Source organism: Notothenia coriiceps, unplaced genomic scaffold (genome assembly GCF_000735185.1).
Source record: "Notothenia coriiceps isolate Sejong01 unplaced genomic scaffold, NC01 NC01_scaffold00024472, whole genome shotgun sequence".
NCBI lineage: Eukaryota > Metazoa > Chordata > Actinopteri > Perciformes > Nototheniidae > Notothenia > Notothenia coriiceps.
In genome coordinates this window covers 28,466-53,616 of record NW_011357173.1, presented here as the reverse complement: position 1 = coordinate 53,616, position 25,151 = coordinate 28,466, and the positions used below count along the sequence as shown (strand labels likewise).

At 41.1% G+C, this 25,151-nt stretch overlaps 1 long non-coding RNA gene across 1 annotated transcript in view; it reads right to left on the bottom strand.

The window, feature by feature from the left end:
• Positions 1–9,464: 9,464 nt before the first annotated feature.
• Positions 9,465–25,151, bottom strand: part of LOC104955022 (uncharacterized) — a 17,356-nt gene continuing 1,669 nt past the window's right edge. Inside the window, exons 2-4 of the long non-coding RNA XR_799411.1 lie at positions 22,190–22,198; positions 12,051–12,058; positions 9,465–9,479 (exon numbers count right to left, since the gene is read on the bottom strand). This is a non-coding gene — a long non-coding RNA (uncharacterized lncRNA). The remainder of the gene's footprint in view (positions 9,480–12,050; positions 12,059–22,189; positions 22,199–25,151) is intronic.

Below are 25,151 nucleotides of genomic sequence, written 5' to 3'. Positions count from 1 at the left end.
CCCCCTCTGACAAAGGGACAGGAAAGCAGAGGTTATGCATGCACTAAGCCCCATTCTTAATAAATGCATTCCAGTGGATAAAGCCCAATGCTGCTGTGCATTCAGCCTGCCTGTTGGTAGAAGCAACTCCTGCACACACAGCCTCCTGCAGTGACTGACTGACAATAAAGGGTAGTGCCTGATGCTTGTATGTAAGCAAATATGAATACAAGCACAGATGGGCTTCTTCAGAAAAAACACCCTGCACTGGTTGTTTGGTTAAACAAGAGGTACTTAATGTCACGTTACTATCATGATGTCATTTACAAGCTAAAGAAACTGCAAACATGCGAGACAAAACACATGTTCTCACGTGTCCCATCGCTGACACAAACATAAACTCCATTACACAAAGAGTTACGACTTAAGGAGCCAATTCAACATATATTGTAAAGTGATGCATGTTCCAAAATGTAAAAGATAATAAAAAGATGCAATTGTGACCTTTGTTCTCCAGTTGATGTGCTCACAAGAGTACCTTCACACAAACATCATACTGTACTGCATATGTATTATAATGCCAGCACAAATCCATCCACAAGGGCTTCTCTAAGCACTTTACTAATGAAAGCTGCTATAACAACTGAGCATCAGACAGGTGGTTAGAATTTTTTAAAAGACGGGATTCGTCAACATACCGATTCCATGGCTGTGGGAGAATGTCAGTGGGCTAGATCCAACTAGAAAACACCTGCCGCCTGAGTCCACAGAATCCTGAAAAACAAGATGAAAACAAGACAAAGCATTAATTACTGGCATAACACAAGCAGTTTCACATTCCTTACAACGGACGGGTATTGGGGAGGATGCAGAGGGTCATGTTTCTCTTCCCAGGACCTGTACAGCCATAGTTCTCTGCCAAGTGGAGAAAGGCCTATTGAAGAACAGTGTACGGGGGCACTAACAAGCATTTGGTCCCTTTTTGTTTTTGACCCGACATTAAAGGTGGGGTAGGTCATTTTGGAGAAACAAGCTCGAGTGTGCTAGAATTTGAAAATACACAACCGGAAAAAAATCTGCCACTTCCTTACAGAGCCCCTCCTCCAACATACACAAACGCGCACATGACCAATGAGGGCCTGAGATAAGTTTGTGCACAGATGGAAGGCTGACAGGCAGGTAGGCCATCCAGTTATTTTAGCCGGGCCGGCTAAAATGTTTGGTCGTGCTTTTTACAGCGCTACGGCTTCCAGATTAAATTTAAAAACAGATGTATTTATTGTCAAAGCATTTAATATATGCATTGCTATCGGGATGTTAAGAGCACTCCATGGAACATAACAAAAAGTGTTTCTGTAATAAATTACATACCCCACCTTTAAGCACTACAAACATGGTCTTTATATTTTTTATAAACCAGCTCTGTCATTGTGCTTTAATGTGGTTATGATCACAAACCTATATTTGTTCTGAACTGTATGCACTGATCTCTAAGCTTTAAGTATAGACAGATTATCAGTTTATTTATATATATATACACACATGGGCTGTTTCTTGGCTTAAGATGTAACTGCAGATAACCCCTGATAGCACTGAAAAAAATCCCTCTAAAAAAAGTTTTTGTGTGACAGAGCATAAAAGAACATGACAAATGGTTCCAGAAGTACATTCACCAAATATGTTCAACACCATTTTTTATCAAACCCTATTAAACAGTCTTTACTTTGGGCTGCATGGAAAAACATTAATTAAGCAAGCCAACAAGCCGATTTGCTAATACAAATTCTCAAATATGACAGTAAAATTAAAACATCTGAGCCATTTGTGTAGGCAATTTGAATGTTCATTATTTTCACGTCGCACCGTCACAATAGTTACCAAGTCACATTAGTTACCAAGTCACATTAGTTACCAAGTCACATTAGTTACCAAGTTACATTAGTTACCTAGTTACCAAGTCACATTACTTTTATTATTTTTATATGTCTCAATGGACTTTTTCCAAACTAATATACAGTCAAATACACACATTTAGGATGCATGTATGGATTGTATGAAAAACAATTTGAGAGAGTGTAAGTTGCGAGAGGGTAAGTTTCTGGTTAAGGACTGTCGAAGTAGCAGATAGGGTACTGAACACCCCGGTCAAAGAACTGATTGAGTTACAAAGCAAGGTTACTGATTATGTAACACTGGGCCCTTGTTGTATACAAATAGGAGACAATGCAGCAACAAACCCCTGAGTGTATTGAGCTTTTTGTGCCCTTTGTATATTTCTATATCTGGTCTGCAATAAGAAGCCAAATAAAAGCAATGTAATGCAACAACTACATTTGACTTGCCAAAGCCCCGTGTCCAGTCCCTCTCATGGTCCTAACCTCTCTGGCTGGCTGCCCTTCCCCCAGTCCCCTTCAACTATGAGGACAAGGGTTTATCAGGATTTAGGAGGCAGGACACAAGGGGGTATTTAACAGAGGCCCAGTGTCGGGCTAAACTGATAACATTCCACTGATTCTGGGGTTCCCCCATTATTTGAAGCCATATTTGTTCCATCCATTGGGTTTTAAAGCATCAGAATGGGAGTAAGGACCAACATTCAGTAGAAACTAGCCATAAGCTAAACACCATTTAACAAGACATACTTACAAGAGCCCGGGAAATGCATTTTACACCAACATCTACATTTAGATGAAGGTTTACATCCTTACTTATTATTACCAAGTGGTAATTGATATCTCTGCTACAGGAACATATCAAACAGGAACTGTGTGGAGGGTTTTACGGGATAGAGCACTAAGGCTGATGGTATGCAGGGTGGCAGGTGGGTACGCGGGACAGGATTAAGGCCAGGCCTCACTGGGATGGAAAGTGGAAAGGAGGATGATGGTTAGATGGGTATTTGTCTTTGCTCTGAAGTGGAACCTGTGGGGCTTTCCCAGCGGGAAGCACGGGATTGACGGATTGTAATAATCCAGCCAGGAAGCAGAACACTTCCCTCCCAACAGAGTTTTGGATACAGAATACAGACAATCCCCCTTGATGATCACGTACAGAAACGCTAGGAGACACAATTCCAACCATGGATTATAAACTATGAAGAGCACAGCTACAGCAAGATGTATCATACTGGAAGAAAATCTAGAAACTCTTTGCAAGTCTTTAATTCTGGCCAAAACCATTCCCAAGCATTAAGACAATCTAGCAGGCAAACCATAGATAAGGAAAAATGATAGCATTTGTGTAAAATGAGGATTTCTACAGACGACTTATTCAAGAAGCCTCTGAAAACGTGACAAGGTAAACTTTGATATATTTTGTTTATAAAAAAGGATAAAGAAGTTGTCAGAAGCTGTGTTTTTTCATTGAATTTACAAAACCTAACAGGGCAATAAACAAGACACTTCAGAAAACACTCACATTGAGCCCATTCCTCAGCCCCAAAGAACCCAGATGCAATGGATAACCTTACTGACAGCCAAGGAGAAGAGATAAACACTGGGTGCTGGTTGAAAAGAGATGCCTTTTTAAATGTAAGCGTTTACTGATTTGCCAAAGTATTAATTGCGGGGCTGGCCTTTAACGCAACTTTATGAAACCGACAAAACAACACACTGCAAAGGTGAGAAAGAAGAAGGGTTTGAATGTCTTCATCAAGCTTTTTGTTTCATTAATTAACATTTACTGCCACTAATACTGTGTTTAAAACAAAAAAAAATGCCTTCCATTATGAACTTTCTAAATTACCCCAGTATCTTAGAACAATATCTGATGGACTTTGCACTAGAAGTAGCCAAGCATTACTGCCATAACTACAAATGTGTGCCTCCCATGTGTTGTTCTACCCTGACAACAGATCATACAAACCACATATTTGCCCAAGTAAGTGGTCATATTTATTCAAATGATAAAGAACTCATTGAAAAAGTTCCAGTTTAGTTCCTTCCATCAGTTTCAAAGTTAATAAAGGGAACTGTGTTGAAGAAGACATTTCCAACCAACCCAACATGTTGACAGGCTGGAGTTGTTGCACACTGGGTGGCAACGGAAGGCTCCTTAGTAATGGTTGCTTCCTGGCTAATTAGCTTTTACTAAGCAGGAAATAATCTGAGGGAGACACATCTGGCACACGTACAAACATTTCTACGGGATTAATTTACACAAAACAGAAATGAAATCCTCAATCAGATTAGTCACAAAGATAAAATAATACTAATGTTTTCAACACATTAAGCCATGTCATATTTATGCACACAACGGTGGCGGTGGTGAAGGTCAGAGGAGAAAGGTCAAACTCCTACCTAAAGTTTGGCTTTATTCAACCTGGCGTAGTAAAAAAGTGCTGCCTCCACACTGGTTGGCGCTGAGGCCAAACACTCAGCATTATCATGCATAATTACTCCACATTTCTAGTTCTGCGTCACCATGACAACATGCCTGCATATTCAATTTGTCTACATGTTCACTGGACAAGCCCCTGTTATCTAACAACTGAAATATCAGCAGTACGTTTAAGAGCACTTAACTGAGCTTAAAACAGTAGACCAGAGAGAGACTGCTGGTCCCATGTGCGTGACCAGTGGTGACATATGACATTGGTGTGTGTGTGTGTGTGTGTGTGTGTGTGTGTGTGTGTGTGTGTGTGTGTGTGTGTGTGTGTGTGTGTGTGTGTGTGTGTGTTAAAGAGGGAGACCCCCACTGGGTACTGTGGGATTAAGGAGGAGTCAGGGGCTCTAATGCTGGCTCCAGGACACAGGCATCTTTTGTCCTGCTTCTCTGTCATTTGGCATCTGATTACAACAAACTGGTATCACTGCTGCTTCTATATTGGAAATATGGACCAAATAACACAGAACACACCAGTGTGCTCCCGCAGGGCTACAGAGCACCTCTCCAGTCAGCCCTGTGTCTGGCTGTCCTATCAAAGAACAAATCAGAGCCAGCTGAAAGGCGACCTGCAACAACAGCGCTGACCTATGTCTGATTTCATAAAGCTTGTCACAGGCCTCATACACATCATGCAGGGAGATTAATTCACGCTCCCACTGCAGTGTTTGCAGCACAGTAGATCCTCTCCAACGAAATCACAGGCTGGCTGAATGTTGTGGAGTTCAGATGCAGGACACGGTAAGTACAAGATTAGAAAAGGTTGGCACAGAATCTGAGCAAGAAAAGATAGAAAAAACATGTAGCGCTGTTTTGGATTGATGAAATAAATCATGTTTATTTGGCTAGACTTCAGTAATATTACATGAGCTTAAAGCTGTGTCGTTTGCTGTCCGATCAATAGCAATGTGGTAAAGCAAGTAAGGTCACATCGAGAGAAATTAGTCTAGTGTGTGTTTGAAAAAGCTTTAGCCGTGTGAAATAAATGCAGCCCCCTTATCGATTTGAATAGGGACACAGTGAGGGAGCCAATACAGCGGTTGCAGCAGGCAAACGCAGGGCCATCCTAAATAAAAACATAACTCAACTTTAGGTAGAACTTCATCAGACGTGACTCGCTAAGTGCTGCCTTGGCCAATCAAATATGTGCAGGGGCAGATTACTTCGTAACATTAACTTTTAATACTACCGTTTTCATTCGTTTGTGACGCTACATAAAATGATTGCAGCAGTGAATATTCCTGATCAGTAAAATCATTCCTCGTAATATTTGTATCAACTGCAGTGAAAAACTCTCTTTGGCTCTCTGATACAAACTGGTTCCCACCGGTTTCTGAAAAAACACCCTGCCATCGACATTAGCGTCTTACATTATTGTAACGCAGGTCTGGTGTCAGTGTAATTGGTCACTAGGTCCGTACAAAGACCAGTGAGGATTGAAATGTGATTTTGTATTTTACTGAATAAAAGAAAACAGAATAATAACTGTTTTTCTTCCATAGGCAACATAGCAACGCCTGTCATTCATCCTACTGTGTTAGCCTGATAAAGGGCATATAGTATGCTGTCTGTCACTGGAGAGCTCACGGTGTACGTGCTGTGATGTCGACGATGAACCCACCTATATAAAGTCTGACACTAAACAAAATAAACAAAGGGAAGCAACAGCAGCTCAATACAAGCGCCTGGGCTCAACCTCAGTATGTCATAGCATCAGGTATCGGAGCTTATTGTAATATCTTCACTAATTAGATTCAGTCATCTGCCCTTCCATGCTCAAACACTGGAGAGGAAATCTGACACTGAAGGGTGTGGGGAGAGAACTGGGGGGAGGGGGAGATGGGCCAGGGGGAGGAGAGGGAAAAAGAGATGCACACCACACCTCTCCTCTTCAAAAACATCTACATTATTGATAAAGCCTGACTTCTGCAGGGAGGGACCACAGCACACTGATCCTCCATAGCTCCAGCGTGAGCAACGCAGACAGCACCTTGGCAGCTCCTCTGAATCCGCTGATCTTAAGAGCAAATACTCTAGTGCGAGATTAAGCATCAGCAGCACACAAGGCGACGGCAATGAGACGTAATGAAAGCAAACGCAGAAAGCAGGAAGAGAAGGGGTGAAAGAGGGAGCAGTTAGGAAAAAGGTGTCTATATTAAAAAAAAAAAGATAAAATGGTGAGTCTGTCACAAGCTGGGATGGGTGGGTAGCAGCAGAACAACAAACCAGCAAAATAAAAGGCTGATATTAAATGAAGGGCTACAATGAGAAAGCAGTAGTACTCGTGACACAGTTAGCGACAGCGCTTGTTTGTTCGGCAAAGCCATGCCGCGGCAGGCTCGGCTCACTCACTCAGCTCCCCTCACTACAAATCTTCTGCTGTTGTCAAGGTAACAAGCTCTCTGGACTAAAAAAAAAAAAAATCACATTCAAAAGATGTTTTTTCAAATGCTGGCCTCAACCTGAAACTTGCATGTGTTCTCGATATACAGCCTGTGCCTGTTAAACATTCCCAGCACAAAACATTAAGAGTGTTTTCTCTGATGTGCCTGGAATGGAAATGAAAGATAGCAATAACAATAGTGGTTGAACAATCATAGTAATGCTTCATAACCATTAATCAATTCTAAATTCAATTAATCCATGGCCTCATCAAATAGACAAAAGCTCAACCAAAAGCTGCCTCTGTTCTAAATACAATCCTGGCTTAATGGGTGAAACGTTAATGGGATTATGTCCAGTTTATGATCACAAGGAATAATATATACAAATAAAAGTTATACATCGAAAAGCATGCATGCTGTTCTCATATATAATGACTAAAACCTTGGCTGGGTAAAAAAATTGAGCAACCTAGCATTATGTGTAATGTGTTATGGGTTAAGGGCTAAGTCTGTTATGTTTTGACAAAGTCCAATTTAAAGAGTATACACTGAAATGTTTCCACTCGCTGAACAAGTAATACAAAAAAAGTGTTGCAAAAAGTGTTGCACTAACAATATAGTTGCCAAATATATTGCTAAATACATATCATACAGCTTTAGAACACAGTGCAAATAAGATCATGGTACTATACTTTGAATGGATATCACCACCAGTGTTGGAAGTACGGTAATGTAACGTAAGTAACGAAGTAATGTAATGCATTACTAATTACATTTGGGTAATATACTACCCGTTACAATTCTCAGTAACGCAGATAGAACTCATTTCAACCCGAAATGAAATGGTGTTTTGTTTTTTAAGAATTCACTAACATCGCGAGACATTTCGACACCAGAGAAATATTGTGCTGGTAGATTAGTAAACCTGGTATTTACGTAATCAGTCAGGCTGATCTTGATGAGCCTGAAGGGTGTTCTTTTCCCCATAATAACCAAGTCGCTGCACATTATCCCTCTTATTGCATGGCCAGATACTAATCAAACTAAGGAATCGACTCCCAATATTAATTGAAATGATTTTATTGACTTAAAATTATCGTATTTCTTCCGTTAAGAAAAAAAAGAACTCCGTTTCACGGCGCACCAACGGCTGGATATGCGACAACAACAACTTTACGGCAGCACTTTCCAACTCTGTTCACAGTTTCTGATCTTAAACACTGCAGAGCCCATACCGTGTTCCCGTTAGTGTTTACTTCTTGTCTGTCTTCTTCTGTTCATTTATCTGACGCCCAGCGCTCGTCTTTTACACTCTTTTACTCTCTCTTTCTTGATCCTCCTTAGCAACGGAATTGACCAATCAGAATCGAGTATTCAACTAAGCGTTGTAATAAAAGTTGTTAGTAGCCTTACGGCTCCTACACACGGCGGCGTGCGTTGTCGCTTGCCGGCGGGGGGGGGGCGGAAACTCGACCAACAACCAATCACATGAATCTCCCGGCCCAGACACACAAGCAAACCGTTTGATTGGCTAGAGCTTGCACTGGCATATGATTCGATTGGCTGACGCCTCCGTCGAGGCGGCAAAAGTAGAACATTGCTCTACTTTTGCAGCGAGCACCGCGAGAGAAGTTACGCTTTGCTCCCACAATGCAGTTCGGCGAATCGTGACGTCACCCCGTTCAAAGTGAATGGGCAGAAGCGTTAACGCACGCCGCCATNAATATAGTTAAAAAAAACCTAATATATATCGCAGGGGGAAAAAATATCGCAATGTCAGTTTTTTCCAATATCGTGCAGCCCTAATCCACATTGTATGTCTGCGTTGCACACTGTGAAACCACTTCACCTAGTTATTTGTTTTGCCCAGAAAGGAAGCAGTCTAAAAGAGAAGTAGAAAATAGGAGAACAGGAAATATATAGAAGACATTTTAGGCTGGCCTAGAGCTACCAATAATCTTTCCAGCATTTCACTGTGTTTGTCTGCTGAGGCCAGGAATAGTCACAGATCTTTGACTGGTCGACTAGAGTTAACCAGGCTCTGATCTTTAAAGTCCTCTTTTATACTAGAACCTTCTTTCCTATAAATACATCGACTTGTTTTTGTGCCCATCTTTTTTTTTATGCGTGTGTGTGCGTGGTTGCGTGTGTGCCTGTGTCACTCATACTCCCTGCAGTGATTCTTTTTATAGAAACAGCAGCCAGCAGTGTAATCTCTGGTGTGGATGTAGGACAGTGTTTTCTTCCTCCTCATTACTTATGCAAAGCCAGTTCTCACCCACAATCACTGCATATCCTGTTTGAATTGACTGTTTTCTTAGAAAAAGTTTAGCCCTTCAAAGATCATAGCAATGTTTATGCATGTTTTAGTGCAGGTGCTACACGTTATGTAAACCTGTTGTTACTGCTAGTCCTTTCATATAAACAGAAATATTCAGTTCCTAGATTTAAATGTAGGTTTTTTTAATCTTGAAATTGCTTTAAATAAAAATATTGTAATACATTCTAAAGTATCTTTAACAGATTGATATACGGAGCTTGTGAAACGAAATTCCTACTGGTTAATTAACTTGTGACACATGTGTTACCTATTTCTCTTGACATGGTACTAGAAAAATGTTTTGTGGATGGCGCTCAATGTCACTAGATCAGTAACTTGAATCTTTAACGTTGGAAGACTGTGTGTATGACCCCCCCCCCTCCGTGTTGAGCTTCTGCTGCAGGTCCCAAGGGCTCAGAGCTGCTTCTGGGACGCACTGCGGTCCATCTGGTTGCATCACAAACATTGTGTCCAGAAGTGTTAGCAGTGTAAGCTCAAGGCCCGATTATTTTGTTTTTTTTTGTAAACAGGAAGCATATCCTCTACCCAGTGGTTGGTTGCTTAGTTACGGAGTATCATCGTGCCTGTATAATAAAAGGTCCTGTTTGATATTTAGGATCTGCTTCTATCTTTTTGGCACACATTCTCAAATCAGTTGAATAATAGTTAAGAATGATTATTAAATACATAGTTTACCTGGACGATAGCTGCTAGCATATAAGAAGGTTGGCAATGCCTGTAATTTCCTATCCCACTTGAAGTCACGCAGTAATCAAGGCTGATGTCATTTCTTTGTGTCACATGATAGGGGCGTGACAAATCAGGGAAAGCTAAGGTGACTGATTAGACCCAATCAAGAAAGAAAAGTGGTTGTTGCTCGTTGTTTTTGAAGGCCCATGTTCCTTCCAATCCAGACTTAAGCATAACCCCTGGGTTCAGAAGCTTTTTCTAACTGTTTATGGGCCTGGAAATCGCTGAGTAAGTATGGACGCTAGGATAAATGTAGAAAAAGTTTAATATGGATTGTAGCCTTACATTAATGGTCTACTCTATGGTGTCGGAAAACCCTACCTGGAAGACAGGTTGTATTGGTGTAATTGAATGGCCTTCTGCATTAATATTGCCTTTTGGTTTTCCTGTCAAATGTTGGATATTAGAAACCCACCATTAATGTCTTAATAATGTATGCTGCAAATATTCATGTATTTTACCATAAGCATTTATTTAACTTATATTTGTCATAGGTTATGTTTTGGTTCGTATCACAATAGTTGTCCAAGGTTTACATTTTTCGGCCATGTGGCAAGACCGTTGAGCATTTGTGAAAGAAACGTTCCCTTGCAGAAAGGTTCAGAATGAAAAACTATTTAAAGCTACAGCTGTTCTATTATGGATGTTTTACCGATTTAATTATTAACTAAAAAAGGGCTAAATTTGGAGTCGTTGGTTGATGGAAAAATTGGTCCATCAGCCTAAAAATGAAAAATGATATATTTAAACTAAAAGATAATTGTTTTCTGATTTTCTCCAGTGATTAAAGCAAATGCTGTTATGATGCACAAACACATAAACACACTATATAGCTGCTTTGCACAAACACTCATTGTACATGCAACATTCCTGTTGAATGTACTCCTATCACTCTGTGTGATTGTTGGACAGATCCGATGTTCTGCTGAACTCGGCCCTGTGGTGCGCTGTTATGCTGCTCTCTCACACACTTGGCTCCATTCTCCCCATGTCCTCTCTTTTCACCCTCAGTACCTCAGCTCTATCTCCACCTCTACTTCCACGTTCTCTAATTTTCTTCCCATCTCAAAGCACAGCAGTACTCTTGCATATTGCATCCTCACATGCTTGTCTCCCCTCACTCTCTGACAGTCTCCTCCCCCATCTCCACCTCTATGCAGTAGCTCTGGTTCCTCAGGAAGCACTGCTTGCAGGAAGCTAAGGGCGTTGGACTTAACACTTTGCCTTTTTCCTCCTTTGACAGAAATCATAGTAAACTCTGCGCACACAACGACAGCTTTGGTATTTTTCTCTCTCAAATTGCTGCAGAGGATTGTGGGATAGTTTGCTTGCCATCTCCTTTTTTGTCGTCCCAGATGTAAATATGCATATTAAGCATGCTGCTTTTCTCTGCTTGTAGATTCTGATGCCTTAAGGTGTTGGCAAAAATGGAGAACGGATGTGATATCTTTTGTGTTAGAATCTGTAAAATACTGATTTTCTTTGTGTAGCCGATATTGAGATAATTTAGATAATGTTAAGGGCTGCAAGATACTTATCACGTTACATTTCACACAACTGATATTTGAGTCTGGCAAATTTGCGATTTCAGTTAATTGTCTCCTGAGTAGATGTTCTTCTGTTTCAAAAATGGTCCAGTAAAAAGTACATGCATCTTGTTTAGTTAATGCTGAGAGCACTAGGACTTTTTTACTGTGCACATTTATTTCTCTGATTTTGTTTTTTATAAATACACATGTCCCTAGATTCAACTAAGAAGCAAAAGTGTGGAGAGGTTTTTGAATCACGTGAGGGAGAAAGCAGGATTCTGCACAGCACGCATTTAAACGACTCACAAGCCATCTGCATCTTGTGTCATAATACTAGCACTGCTGTTCTCATATCCTTGTGAGAATTTAATTTGATGTCTTTGAATTATATACTAGGCTTTTGCATTGAATGGCCACTATCCTGTATTTTCTGCCCTATAGTGTGCACACAGTTGTCCCTGACTTTTCATCTGGGAGATCAAAGCCCTTTGCCCCAATGTGAGTAAATAATAACATACACAATAATAGTGCTTGGGTATTTTTAATGATGCTGCCCGTAATTGCAATTGGTGTTAATAGTAGTAGATCAAGTGTCCTCTGCTTCAGATAGATAGTTATGTGGCTTGTTGATTGTCAATGACAACTTGAGTGCCGTGATTTAAAATATACTTGCATAACCACAGACTGCAGCTGCCATTTCCCCACTCTGTGTGCTTTGCAGTAGTTTCCCACTGCTTTTATTCATGCACACCATGCTCTGTTGTTCAGACAGATCTTCAATAAAGCCAAAAGGAGAAATCTCAGAGGAGTGTTTTAGTGTGGCTCAAGCATGTCCAAAGTGAGAAGAGGGACACTGACAGTCAATTCTGGCAGAATACGAGGAAGGTCTGAAATGACTCCTTGTCAAGGTGACAGCGGTATCATGCATGGTGCACACAATTTCACTTGCAGCCATACTGTGTGATCTTTATGGTTGTGTAGGTCCGCATTGTAAACACGCATATGGTATTCTAAGGAAGACACATTTTGCATTGATAGAAAGTTTCACATCCCTGTGTGGAACTGGAGTGATGGTTTTGCAGCTGAATATGTGATTTAATATATGTGTGTAGAGACAATCTGTGCCAACCGGAGATATTTATTTAATGGCTACTTTTTCACTGGCTGAGAAATGTGTGGGTGAATGGATGGCCGCAGGCATTCAGAGTCAGTCGACGTGTTCTGTGGTGTTAGAGCATGTGCGGGTGTTTGTCGATAATGTACCATGTGTTGCTACTCCTCCATTTCCAATATTCAGAGGGATCTGTCTTTCACTGCAACCATGGCAACTGAAAATGACAAATGGCAGAACTGTGGAAATGCTCAGGTTGTGTGTGAGGCTGAATGAAAAAGCAAACCTTCTTCAAATCAAATCACAGGGCGAGTGAATAGGCTGCCTGGCCTTCAATAACTGTATAAGGCAATGCTTAAACACACTGCAACCCAAATATACCATACAATACAGTGATTTGGCTTTTTTCCGACATTTCGAAGTACATTGACAGGTTTTTTTTTGGGTGCCTTTCTTGTTTGCCAGTCTGCCTCCAAAGAGCGAGTGAGAGTGCTGCTCAGTAGACTGCTGCCAGCAGCAAGAGAAATTTGCTCTAGAGCAGGATCATTTGTGTGTCTAACTCCGTGAATAAAGTGTTTATTTTGACCAAAACCAGTTGGTGATTGTAGAAAGGCCTAACCAAGGTGTATTTGATTAGTTTTGTTTTTCGCTTGAGTTTTAATTAAGTGTGTTTTTACAATGGTCCGCCGCTTGCCCGGTTTTTGCCTCTGAGGATAGAGTGAGTGCTGCGACACACACTCACACGCATCAGCAAAAAACCTATTGCTGTTTGCTGATTGTTGGGTTCCAAATGTTAACATAGTCAAAACCTTATAGAAAGATTTATATATATATACAGTCTATTATACACTGCAGATCAGCTTCCTGCATTGGTACGAGTTTCTGTTATCCTGTTGTTTTTTTAATTGGATGCACAGGGCCATTAAGGAAGACATGCAGAAAATATTGATTGCTGTGAACTAGCTAAGTGAGACTAGCCCGAAACAGCTGTACAAGTGATGAAAGCCAATGTAATCAAGAAACAAGTCCATTTGAGAAAAACACGCTAAAGAATATTGTCTCTTATCTGGGTTGTTACTTTGGTATAGCAAGACCAAATGATGTGGTTGTCTTTAGCACTGTGTACAATAGGGCCACCCCCAATTAGTCGACTAAGCGCTAGTCGGCGAAATAAGTCTTTGTCGACTAATTTCTCATCAGTCTATTAGTCAAAGAAAAACTCTACAGTATGCGCGGCGTGTGCTTTGACGCCGTAGCCGGTAGACCTCTTACACTTCATTCAGAGCTGTGCGTGGTCATTACGTTAATATTGTAAGAAAGGAAAGTATGGCAAAAAGTCGCCTCCATATCTACGCCATCCGAGCACAGCTTCCTGAATGCCGGCTTCATTGCAAAACACGGAGCTTAATTATCCCAGACAACGCGTGTTCTTTTCTTATAATCAGAGGAAAACGGCAGCATTGAGTCAGGCAGTAGCCTAACCTTCTATCAACATATATATACCTATATTATTAAGGATGCACCGAATGGGAAATTCTTGGCCGAAACCGATACCGAAAATAGGAAACAGTTGGCCGAATGCCGAAAGGCCGAAATTGATTAATAGAAATATATATAATGTATACATTTTTTAACAATGTTGTTCAGCTACCTGATTATGGAAAAAGACATGATTATGGCAAAACTTAACTTAACTTAACTTAACTTAACTTAACTTAACTTAACTTAACTTAACTTAACTTAACTTAACTTAACTTAACTTAACTTAACTTAACTTAACTTAACTTAAAATCACTATTATGGGTCCATAAAACATTTATTCGGCACTTTTGAATGCATACAGTACATTAATTCCAAGTCAAGTGCATTTTCTTTTCTCTGTAGGATAACTACAACAAAGTGCATTCAGAACAAAGCCAAGGTGCTTTAAAACTACATAAACATCTAGGCCAGTAGGCCTACAACAAAATAGTGTAAATAAAGACTGTAACAGCCAGGCCTTCGACAACAACAAATGCACCTATAAGTTTGGTAACCTAACGTGTTGTTGTGATGATGTAATCAAAACGCGGCGACAAGCACGGCGCGCGACCATGCTCACGGCTGGCTCACAGCCACCATGTCTGCTGATTTGAGATATTTCAAAATATCAGAGAAAGAGGCGCGGATTGCGATTTGTAAAACGTTTTCAGCTGACATTTCTCGAGGGGGTGTAACTGCAAAGACTTTCACCACTTCGGGATTACTCCACCACTTGAAATCAAAACACCCGGACAAATATGCGGAGTATGATCAACGTAACCCTGTTCTCTGACATTCGGTGATATTTTTTCGGTGCTAAAACCCTTTCGGCCGAAAGGGCCTTTTTAACAATTTTCGGCCGGTAATTTTCGGTGGCCGAATATTCGGTGCATCCCTATATATTATATAGTAATTCTGACCTCAGATGATAAATTCAAGCTTTCATTTCATGATGAGTGCGGAAGTATTTTTGCCGGAGCGCATATTTGTCGGATTTTCCGTTTGCTGTATAGTATTTATTGGGTTGTTATATTCAGATATGAATAATAGAAACGAAAACTAAACGTTCAGTGTGTGTGCTCGCTGCTTTTTCGACACATATTAAGAATCCTTACCGGAGCTTCTGCTGTTTCTGCCGCTGATGGGTGGAAATGAGCTGTGCTTTGACTCATGGCCTTCTACGTGTACAAGTGAATTCATATTTCAAAGGTTCCATATTACAGTTTTATCTTATAGTCGATGTGAAGCAAAACGTACCATGCTAGGTGCTTTTACACCAGAGTACTTTTCCCAGGAATAGTTCCGATAGTTCCTGGGATTTTGCGTTCACTCTAAAAAGATCTGGAACTAGAACTTTTTCTTCGAACCTTTTCACCCCTTTCCTGGGGAGAAAAAGGTTCCAATTTCTGATTTTTTTTAATTTTTTTATCAGCCTTTGAAACTGAATCCATTTTGGGAGAAAAAGAACCATCATATAGCATATACGCCTGATTTGACGATTATTTGTCGACTAGAATAATCTTTAGTCGAGGGCAGCCCTAGTACACACAACAGAAAAATGTGGAGAGAAAAAAGACTGAGTATGTGTGCTTACCTGGAAATATATTATCATGGACCAAAGCTAACAGTTCTTTGACTTCTCATGGAGTTCAATAAAGGGCATCTTTCTGTAGAAGTAAGAATGCTTTTCTAGCCTGGTTTATCATTTTCCGTTACAGCTGTAGAGAAAAGAAATCAGCTGAGTAGCTGGGATGTGCCAATGCAGGGAGCGAAAAAGAGCTGCTGCTATTCTGCAGCATCAACCAGTGTCCATGCTTTAAAATGGGATAGTGGCAAATTCTGTTGAAGGGCAGCAAGTCCAACCCACGCCCGTCGACAGGTTTATTTAGAAAATAATAGGACAGGCTGTTTTGACGTGCATCCTACAGGCAAGTGACCTAACAAATACAGTATGTTTGAAGCCAGCAGTGTGGCAAGTTCGGTGTGTGAAACAGGCATATGTGACATCAACACCCCTCACTAAGAAAACCAGTTTGGTAGTTTTGTCTTCATTATATGAACAACTAGAGTATAAGTGCAACAACGATAAGTGTGAGTAGTTGTCCGAATGTGGATATGTGTTTTTTATAGTCATCTCTAAAACGCTAAAATACTATATACCGTTTTGGTAAGTGGTGGAACTGGTGTGTTTTGATGATTGGCTGCTGTTGTCATGTGGCAAATCCAGATCTGATTTGTCCTAACATCAGAATGTGCTCACTCGTCGACATTAATTACATCATACATCCACAGCCATGCTCCCTGTTTGGCCCCTCTGCTTTCTCATGTTTTGTCTATGCAGCAGTTCTGGCCCTTGTTGCTATAACAACACTGCTGCAAGGGGCTACCGGCTTACACTCAATGTATATAATCATAAGAATTTAAAGATCAGAATAGAAACAGTACATATAAATAAACAACTCTCAAACATGTTATAGACAAAAACAATAAAGGGTTGAATGATCAACAAACTATGATCAATGTGTGGTCCTGTAAGAAGACAGCATGTTATATTTCTTGAAAGATACATATTTTGTTAAAGAATAAATTAGTTGGCTGCTTTTAGTCTGTAATGAGTTACACTACTTTTGTATTACTTTTGAGTTACTTTCACCAAAATAACTGCAAAATAATGGCTAGGTATTTTAAATGCTAAAATGCAGTTTAGTGCAGCAACTGTGTAGGCCCTTAACGGCCCCTACACATGGCGGCGTGCGTTAACGCTTCTGCCCATTCACTTTGAACGGGGTGACGTCACGATTCGCCGAACTGCATTGTNGCTGCACGATATATCCTGTCGTGACGATAATCGCGATATGCGCATGCGCGATATTCACATCGCGTGGACGTTCGCTTTAAAAAAAATATATGAATCTTTAAAAGATTCATATATTTTTTTTAAAGCGAACGTCCACGCGATGTGAATATCGCGCATGCGCATATCGCGATTATCGTCACGACAGGATATATCGTGCAGCCCTAATGTGGATCTACCAGCTTTAACACAAAGGCCAAACACATAGCGGCCTGTAGCTTTAAGAAGTGCCACATATTCAGGAGGGAAAGCCCCTGAGCAGGCTGAAGTGATTTTCCACTCCCTGCTGACTGCTCTGGTTAAACACAGCTACTTCCTACCCTGCACAGAGAAAAGACAAGACATTTTATTTTCACCTAATCTGACTTGACAACATTTCTTTTGAATATAATTTAGGACTGCAACTTATGATTCGTTTTACTTTGTTTATTCTGTTGACTATTTTGTAGATGTCAATGTTACATTTCACAATTTTTTACAAGACACAGCAATGTAGAAAGTAAGTGTGTGAGCTAAAATTGGAAACACCACGTGTTGTCATTTCGCTTCTTGTATCAAAGAGAAAGCAAAGTGATGATCACACTTTCAAAATCATATGTTTGGTCTGTCAGAAGACTTTATGAGTATGAAAGAGTGATTCTATTGTAGGTCACTATGCAGCAGCTTAGAAATTATTGTTGCTGAGAGTAACCTTAGCTGTAAACGTAGCATAGCAGTGTGTGTAGAGTGTTTTTGTTGGTGAATAAATGTTTACTCCTAAAAGCCCAAGCAAGGTTCATATTTCCTTTTAGCAACAGACGGATCAAAGTAAAGGGGGTGAGCCCAAAGCCAGCAACAACAACAACAACAACAACAGCTTACAGTCACTTAAGGTGGGCTGACCTTTAAGGTGGACCAGCTATTCTCACTGTAGCACGCTGCTCCTCACCACCGGAGATCCAGAGCTTTCCTTGTAAAAACTCTGCGCGCTGACATTTGAAAACATAAAAACAAAGATCTACATACTGGCACTGAAATAAAAAATAAGCAATATAATGGATCCAAAGGTGAGTCGTCGTTTCCTAACACCGCAACTAAAAAAGTAGGAAAAAATGTAATCATTATTCTATTGTTTTGGTTTTTCAATCTGGAAATACTAAAAGGAAAACTTTCTAAAAGCACAGACCTCCCTTGCGATACCTTTTTTACCATCCCAGAAGTGCGTTCAGAATCCATGAGGTGGAGGAATAATTGTCGACAGTGACACTCAAAGTTACGTTACGGTTAAAAGGGCAGCATAACCTTTATTTTTCTCCCATCCTCTTATGTGATGTTCACACGAGAGCGCAAACGGTTGTATGCGCTACTTTTCTCTTTCGTATAGCCCGTTAGTTCACACGAGGCCGTAGCGCAAACGCGGAAACGGACCCCGCAAACGATAACGGGTCCCAAGGTTGGTAGATCTGCAGACGGAACGCTCTGGGGGGCCAAACGGCTCCGTGTGTAGCCATAGCCCCGCCTCTCCTGCTCACTGCTGTAGCATGGTCAGTAGCTACTGCTAGTGCTACTGCTACTGACCATGCTACAGATTTTAGTGCAAAATCTACAGCTCCTCTACCACAACCATCAGCAACAAGTGGACATGGAGAATTTTAAAGACACAGTTGAACTACATGTTGCTAAATCCACCGTGGGGCATAAACAGAAGGGCAACCATGCATGGGAGTCTTCTTCGCTGCTTTGGGTGTATTTTGTGGCGGAAGTACAGCACCACTTACAGGCCAGGCACATGTACTACAGCCTCTCCAGCGCTTTCGTGCGGAAGTACAGCGTCACGTACAGGCCCGGCATATGTACTACAGCGTCTCCAGTGCTCCCGAGCGGTGCCATGTGAACGGAATACTTTTTTGATATTGTATTTAGTTCGTTTGCATTTCGTATGCGTTTGCGTGTAAATGGGGTCTTAACCCCTCTGGGTCGTATCTTTTGTTTTCTAATGTTCGGGATTTTAACTCGCAGTCCTGTAGTTCGAGTACTTAAAGTGTCACGAGGAGCTACATCAAAACAGAAGTCAGATAATAACGATATGTCCTCCGATGTAACAACCTCTAGTTGGTAACTTGCCTGACATTGTATTGGTGCTTAGGTCAGCAGGCAAAATGCAAGATGATTATTTGGTGTGGGCATTTTCGGCCTGGTACGAATGAAAAGATTAAAAAAATGAGCCAGTAATGGAGCAAATAGTTAAAAAATGTATCAAAAGCCAAAATATTGAATAGCTGTATTCATGTTGTCATGGAGACATTCTTTTGTCCTTTATCTCAATGATCACAAATAAAACAGTAAAGTCATGCTATTCATTTCACAGTTTTAAGTGTTGTACTTGAATGTAGCCTGAACATTTTTAAACAGCAAATTATTTTTGTAAGATGATTTTGTGTTGCAGTAGAAACGAGCCAGATTCTGGATTTCTGTCCAGAATCTAAATAAATAAGCCATGACAAAAACAATCACAAAAGTATTTAAACTGTCTGGAAGCTATTAACCATAAAATATGACGAATATAAAGTACAAAAAGGCGCATCAGAAATAGGTATAACAGTAAAGCGCAGTTAAAACAGACAGTGGGATGAATCACAGCCTCTTTATAGCCACCGGCTGTAAAGAAAGAAAAGAGCTGAGTGGGGGAAATGCATGTACTGGTCAGGAAGGGTGCTTAGATCCTTTGTGTCAAGTTAACTGCCCCACAGTATGCGGGGGGCGGGGGGGGGCAAAGTATGGCTGCGTGTATTGGTGAGCAGGGGCATGGGCCCTGACTGACGGACCTCATCTCTTTGGTATTTAGATACGCCTTTGTTTTTCATTCACATCCCACCCGCACAGGCGCAGAGGCCCATCTCCCCACAGTCCTCCCCTCCCCCTTCCTGTTGTTGCATTTCAATGTAAATGGCTGGATGAATGGCTGCAGCTGGCCCATCAAAAGGCCGGCCCTGCTGAAGGACCTTGGGGGTTGAGATTCAGCCGGGCCACACCACCTCTAACCTCCCCCACCCAACACTTCGTACTAACACCCAACCCCCTATCTCATCCTAAAGTTTATGCCCAACATGAAAGAAAGATAAAAGATAAAAGTTGTTTGCCTCTTGGAACATAGCAATTATTGTATGGCAATAAATCCTAGACAATTTTTTATCTCAGGGTGACAAAGGTTGATTTGACTGGACACAACATCCTGCTCCATCTCAGTGAAACAAAAAGCATAAAAATGCTTTCACTTTTAGGAGGAAAAGACGCAAAGCCAAGTGTTTCCGGGCAAGGCTGTCTCGTCTTTTCCCCTGTGTGTCAGCTACAGTCTGAACAGACCAGAACAGCGGAGCCCAGAGGTACACATCACAGAGACGGTCTCTGCCACCCGCTCCAAGACCTGGCCGACTAACCTCAGAACATTACCAAAGCTATGTATGGATAATACATCATCCCATGCAGCCTTCTGCTCAGCAGCAAATCCAATCAAAAGAAAAACGTTTGTGTAAATAGTTCAGTGTTTCCCCTAGGATGGAGTCATAGCAGCGGTGCTGAGGCACGTGGGCCCAGCATAATGTTTTTTACGGTACGTCCACACAGCAGCTTTGAAAAAATCTTGAAAATCTTGGAGCTGGGCGTGTCTGAGAACTAGGGGGGTCCGGGGGTATGCCCCCCGGGAAGATTTTTTTGAACATTTTAAAGTAAAATGCTTCAATCTGGTGCACTTTGAGCACACAATTACGAGAGACCTGATCTAGGGGGTACAACTCTAAAACACCCATATGAAAAAGATCGGTTTACATTTTAATAATCAAATAAGTATGTGAACATAACCAATAACCTACCATTGCCAATAACAAATAAATGTAATTTATTTTATTTTTGTTGTTCATTTTTATCTTATTTTACCTAGTTAACATTTATGCATATTTTTGTATCTCATCAACTTTAAACGATATTTTTGGTTTACTGTCCTATAGTATACATTGGAATGATTTCAAACCTGTTTTTATTTATCCTAATAATTATAAAGGAGTGCCTTGGAAATATGTGTTTACATAATTTGTGGTCAAAACGTTTGAGACCCACTGAGATAACTTAGACTAAAATTAACTATCCAAACACTCAGAGTCCTTTCCCTCACTGAGCCTCTGAGAGCTCTCCTCCACCCTGGTTGTAGAAACATCTACTTCTTATATCCGTTAGCGCAGCTAGCACCAGATTCTAATAACAACAGTGCCGGTACCGGTGCGCCCTCTCTCTCTCTCTCTCCCTCGCTCGCTCTCTCGCTCCCACGCTCGCACTTTGGCTGTGAGCTGCGGGCGCCTGATAAGCCAACATCCCCCACTTTCATCACTTACAGCGCCTATGTCAAAAATCGGCCCTGCCAGTACATACAGTGGCAATGTCTCAAGATTTAGCAAAAATACACCTTTATTGAACATACAGTAACACAAATACTACANTCTTATGTGTTTTATCTACGTATTTAGTCTAGATTGTGACAATTGTGGACCCTATCTCACCAACTTTAAACGGTATTTTTGGTTTACTGTCCTATAGTATACATTGGAATGATTTCAAACCTGTTTTTATTTATCCTAATAATTATAAAGGAGTGAGAGAGAAAGACATATTTGTTTGAGACCCACTGAGATAACTTAGACTAAAATTAACTATCTAAACACTTATGGCCCGTCTAAACTACAGGCATCGAAAAATGCTTTCAACGCTTCGCCCATTCACTTGAATGGGGTGACGTAGAAGATTTTTAATCTTCGCCGAACTGCATTGTGGGGAGCATGGCATGGCTTTGCAAGCATCACGAGCATCTATCGGCATCAAAAGTTGAACAATGTTCTACTTTTGAGGCTCGATGCTTGGCATCCGCCAATCAAATCCCGTTTATGCAATTCCCGCCAGTACAAGCGCTAGCCAATCAAACCGCGTGTATGCTGATACCGCAGGTCTTGACTATTTTCCATATGTCGTAAAATGGAGAATAAATTAATCATTGCCGTGGCAAGTGTCCCAGTTCTGTATGACTGTACTCTGTTCACCTACCGGGACCTAAACCGGAGGAACCAGGCATGGCGGGAGGTGGCAGAGACAGTTGGTGAAACTGGTAGGGTTTCAACTGTTTGGGGAGTTTATATCCAGTTTACTTCGTTGAAGAAGCGGGCTTTTTTTTGCTTTGTATGCCGGGGGCGGGCGGGAGATTCCTGATTGGTTGTTGGTCGCCTTGGGCGCGAGAAATCGCCAAGCCTCAGACACGCCCAGCTTCAAGATTGTTTGATGCCTGTAGTGTAGACGGGCCGTTAGAGTCCTTTACCTCACTGAGCCTCTCAGTCTGACAGGAGAGCTCTCCTCCACCATGGTTGTAGAAACATCTACTTCGTATATCCGTTAGCGCAGCTAGCACCAGATTCTAATAACAACAGCGCCGGTACCGGTGCACCCTCTTTCTCTCTCTCCCACGCTGGCTGTGAGCTGCGGGCGCCTGATAAGCCAACATCCCCCACTTTCATCACTTACAAGTGCCTATGTCAAAAATCGGCCCCGCCAGTACATACAGTGGTAATGTCTCAAGATTTAGCAAAAATACACCTTTATTGAACATACAGTAACACAAATATGGGAACCTGGCCCACAGCCATTTGTCTAATAGCTTACCTACTCAGGTAAGTCTAGTGTGAACTACACGCACAAAGGGAAAGGTTATTATTATATCCAAGATGTTGTTTTATATCACTGTTCTCTAAGATAAACCATTGAGCAACTAATCTGTTATTGCAATAGTTGCAAGTCTATGAAAAGTAAGTTGATCAACGTATAAAACTACTGGAATGATGTGAATAAGGGAACAAATTATATCAGCCATTAGTAAATTAACAGGGCGAGAACCTTGCACATATAACGGCTACACTTCTTTAGGATGTTTCCGAATAAAACTAAGGCAACAACCACACTATTACATATCTGTTTTAAAACTTTTGCTATGTTTATGTCTAGCCTCCAAACACATCCAGTGTTTTCTAACACCTATAAAGAGATGAATGAAAATGCGGCTGACCCTCCTTTAGTTCAAAGATTCTGTTATAGTCTTGACTGCTGTAGACATCTGAAAAACGATGTTAACCTATTCCCTTCCTTATTGAGTCTTACAAGTCATCACATGTTGTTCCCTGACTTGTCACAGCCCTATTACGTGACACGTTTCCCGAAGAAAGCAATAGACATCAGCCTTGACTAGCAGTGGTTAAAGTAACAAAACCGGTTGCAGGCCTTGCTGACTTTGTTGTTTAAGATGGCAACAGTGACACAGATAAATTTAGCATTTTATAATGCTCATACTGCCTACATCCACAAACATGATATCTTTGAGCGATAGCAACAATTCGTGTGTCAGCCCTACATTAAGTGGCATGCAGCATAAGCATGACCACTGTACGTAATTGGACAAACAAACAACCTTTTACATAAATTTATATAACATAACTACATTTATTGGTGGATCTTAACATAATATTATCATGTGGTTTTGAATACTTATATCAATATGGCAACCAAGCTAAGTTGTTGGTCAGCCGATGTTATAATGTATGTTTGCTAGAAATGCCAAAATATCAATCTTCATGAGTATACTTCTGTGTGACGTTTTTAAAATGTTTTGTATACTTACAATTTGTATCAAGCATATCACTATGTTACAAATAAAAAACAGGAGCACAACATTTTATTTTTCTGAGCTTTGATCAGAGAGATCAGAAGTGAAGTCCGTTAAAACCACTTCTCTGGAGGAACAGCAGCATGCCAGAATAGAGATCGTGTCCCTTTGATGTGCAAGAGACTCAGGGAGGAGAAAATATTACCAAGAGCGAGCAGTGGAAGGTTAGGAAGTAAGAACAACCTATCACGAGTTAAAGATGCTATCAACCACCAGGACCTCCTAAACCCGAAAATGAGGCTCCACAGTCCCTGAGGGAAACTGCAGGATTGGGGCCCGCCATTTTGTTCTATTTTACTTGGAGGGTAGAGGAGGGGGCAAAGGCTGAATTTCAAAGGGCTTCAGATGCCATTCGAGTCTCCGCAGAGATTGTGCTGGTGCTGGTAGAATAGCAGCTATAAAAGATTTACACAACTCAAACAGGGAGGATGAGAAGGGAATGAGGGAGAAACAGAGACAGAGAAAGAAAAAGAAAGGCAGAGCCAGACAAAGAGAGACAAGAAACAGGAGCAGCCATGCTTGTTTACCTAAAAGGACCACTCTCTCAGCACAAGAGGGGGGAGGGGAGAGCCTGCCCGGACAGAGGGCAGGCAGAGTGGGTGCTGGAATTGCAGCAATAGCATTCTTCCCCCTCTTACAACTAGCTGTATAATTCTTCAAAATGAATCTCAAGAAGATGGTTTCTCAGCCCATCAAGGGAGATATTTCTAAATGTACTGCACACTGTCAGCATCTTATCTTTATCATCACATGTTTTAAGTGGGCAGAAAATAAACACCATTTGCACCCTTAACAATCACTAATTCATATTGAAACGTTTTTGTGGAACTGAATGCCTACTACTTTCTGATCAGATGCTGTTTCCACAACATTGTATGGGGCAGCTATCTCTACTAAACTTGGTCTTTTTTTGTTTCCAATTGACGAAAGTGGAGAATAGTAAATGTAACTTCTTTTTTTTTTTACAACCTTAATCGAGCAAATGGAAGATGCAGACCAATGGTGGTCAGAGAAAAGCAATCCAAAGTGGTCATGTACATCCAAACAATCCACTCAAAAACCATAAAGGTCCGCACTATGTAGTTACCTTAAGTGCATTTTAGTGGCCCATCCACAAATTACTTTGTGACCAGCCATGACCTTTCTTCAGTCCGACCCACAGCACAAATCTGTTGTAGTCAGAGAAGAAAGGTTTAAGCAAATGTTATGTTGAAGATGTTCAGCTGAGAATCCTGCAGTGACAACATACAGAGAAAACATTGTCTCAATGGATGGTTCATAAAATGTTGACAAATGCTCATCGTATTAACTAAAACCCCATGATTCTTTAAACGTCTTGATTTCTAGGGCTGTGCCCAGTTGGTCGACTAAACTGGAAAGCCCCTCAGACTTCATTCAGAGCTGTGCCTGGTCATTAAGTTAATCTTATCAGGCAAGAGCAGGGTCTTCCACACATAGACTTTACTTGGGCATCCGCCAAAGTATATTTCGCATGTTCGCGAGCACGACGCTATCTGCGATCGATTAACTACCCCTCCTGTACCTGTTCGCTCTGCTATCGCGTGAAGGATCTGCTCCCCCCCCCCCCCC